Raw genomic sequence first — 2,759 nt, 5'->3', positions numbered from 1 at the left:
TCACAAAAATCAGCCCATACATCACATAATATTATCTTTAAATCATTAGTCTTACAATTCAAGAATTTGCTGCTCGAACACAGCAAGATATCATAATAATTTCACTCTAATAGTCTTAAAATTCAAGAAACTATTGTCTCAAATTTGTATAACAGTAGCGACACAATAGTGTAACAGTGACAAGAACAGCTCATAACAGCGGCAACACAGCAGCGCACAACACAAATTAATTCCAAGGCTCAAGTTGCTCTATAGAGGAGTCAATAGTGATTGGCTACTCATTTGCTCTAGGACCTGCAAGCATGGAAGCAAACCATGAACTTACTAATATGCTTAAGGTAATTTTAAAGGATCCATAGAAGCAATCAGCTATTAAGCAATTTACAACATAATTAGAGTTCAAAATCGTATGATTTACAATACCAACAAGTAAATTGAGTAGCTAGAACCACACAAAAAAACATGGTTGAGGTCACTTGCATGAGGTGCAATGTACTAGAATAGGCACACTGTAATGTATAAATGACATATATATCTCAAGTTTCTTTCCAGATTACAGTTATCATTAAGCTTTAAATTCTCATTCTGTTGTCAATGATCGAGATCAGAAATGACTAGATTACAGTTATCAAGAAGTGACCATTTTTACCATTTGCTGATAGGAAGTCAATGCAAAAATGAAAGTGTTTCTGGAGCCTGCAAGGAATGGAAACACAGCTGATAAGAATGGATGTAGCCCTCCAAAATATTTTTTATGATTAAAGTACATTAGGCAACGCAAAGAACAAGTTCTTCACCAGCACATGTACTATGCGACAGTATCAGCAACTGTGGTGCTGACCTGTTCAAGCAGCAAGCATCGAAAAGAAACTTGAGATGGACAGATGGTCAACATAAAAAATACTAGTTGAAGGAGTATCCTCATGCTGCCAATTTGCCATGAACTTGAAGTGCAAATCAGAGAACCAAGCACATAATGGAATCAAATTAGGTTACGGGCCCTTTATTACCTCCCGATTCAGAGTTCTATGTCACTGGCTGCATCTTCTAGCCTAATGCAAGCAAATGAATTTCAGAGTTCAATCACATTAAATATTTTGAGAAAGTGCTAGTGCCATATGGAGCAGCATCATTCATTTGATTAATTAAAAGCAAGCATGGCATGAAATCGAAGGAATGAAGGAAGAAAGCAGAGTGTGAGATTTGAAGAAGGTGGAGAGGGGGGTACTAACTCGATCTGTCGGATCTGGTCGAAGAACCCGACGTCGTAGACACCGGCGGCATCGGCGAAGTGGAGGACGCCAGCGAGCCGGTGCCTGTACAGGACGCCGGTGCCGCGGAGCACCTCGGCGGTGGCGGGCGCGTCGGCGGCGGGCTCGACGACGACCCAGACAACAGGCGGGCGGACGAGGCGGAGCGTGTGGGCCAGCTGCAACAGCTCGCCCCGCCGCCGCCGCAGCAGCTCCCCGTTACAAAATCCAACTAATTACTATGGACAAAAAGCGAATCGAAAACCCCTAGCAAATTCACAGTTAAGAAGAATCTCATACATCTGGTTTGCCATGAAATAGGTCCAGTGTCCATCTCAGAAAATCAAAATCCAAATAAAATACAAAAGAAAAAATAAACAAGACTCCTCCAGGGCCACGGAGCTCCACTACCCATGGTTTTTCTTCTATCCTCTAGCCAATCACAGACAAGAATTGAAAGGAGATGCACATGGTGGCTGTTGGAGTGCGGCTGCTGTTGTTTGAGGGAGCACGAGCGAGCAGTTGAGCGGAGATGCAGGAAGAAGTGCTGCGTTACTTGCGTCATGCGCAGAGCTAGTAGAGTGGAAGGAGATGAGGGATCAGGAGTGCAGTGTCCAGATGCAGAAGTGCGTCGGTGGGGTGGGGAGGCAGAAGAGCAGGAGACTGAATGAGCAGTGTCCAGATGCAGAAGTGCGGTGGCGGGGTGAGGAGGGACTGAGGAGGGCGACGGTGGAGGGGAAGAGGAGTAGGGTTTCTTCAGATTTTATACGAGCTCAAGCCGATGGATTGAATGTTGGCCGTTCATTTTCATCTAACGGTTAAATATGCTATTGGATTTTAGTTGGGCTGAGCCCAGGTTTCAATTACAAACACACTAATGTATATATTTTTTATTTTAATCTTCAAGTGTATTTTTTATAACTAGTTTTTCTCCCTCATACTATCTTTAAATTTATTAATTTTTTTCCTAAAAATTTCTAAAATCATGTTCTATTAATTTATTATGTTCATACAACTATTACTTTATCCATCTTTTCATGTGATTGTGTTATATCTACTTAAATTTTGAATCCCAAAAAATGGCAACTTCAAACTTCTTTTTGGAACACTAAATGATTTCAACAGAAAAAGTTGTGAACATAAAAGTTGTAGAACTCATCAAGATCTACAACTTCTATTTTGTTCATTTTTTCACATGACAAAGTGGTCGTAATATTGTTCACAAAACTTAGATCATAACTATGAGAGGGATGAATAACATTTGTGAACAATGTTACTACCACTATATTAGTAAATAAATAACCAAATGGCTAAAATAAAAAGTATAGATCTTAGAAAGTTACAAAGCATTGTAGTTAACAACTTTTCAATTTGAAATCATTTTATATTTGAATTTCTCAAATTTAAAATTTAAATTTTGTAAACGACCTCAGATGGAGAAACTACCAAAGTGAAAGTTGTAGATCCTTCATTTCGGTTGTTTCTTTGAACAATTTAAAATTTGAATTT

At 39.6% G+C, this 2,759-nt stretch overlaps 1 long non-coding RNA gene across 1 annotated transcript; it reads right to left on the bottom strand.

Annotated features, from left to right (window-relative positions):
- LOC8078276 lies at positions 1 to 1,985 on the bottom strand. Its single transcript, XR_002448084.1, has 2 exons — positions 1,233 to 1,985; positions 1 to 1,052 (listed from the first exon to the last, which is right to left on the bottom strand). It is a non-coding gene; the product is annotated as an uncharacterized LOC8078276 (long non-coding RNA).

The sequence above is a fragment of the Sorghum bicolor genome, chromosome 10 (genome assembly GCF_000003195.3).
Source record: "Sorghum bicolor cultivar BTx623 chromosome 10, Sorghum_bicolor_NCBIv3, whole genome shotgun sequence".
Classification (NCBI taxonomy): domain Eukaryota; kingdom Viridiplantae; phylum Streptophyta; class Magnoliopsida; order Poales; family Poaceae; genus Sorghum; species Sorghum bicolor.
This window is presented reverse-complemented; position numbering and strand designations above follow the sequence as displayed.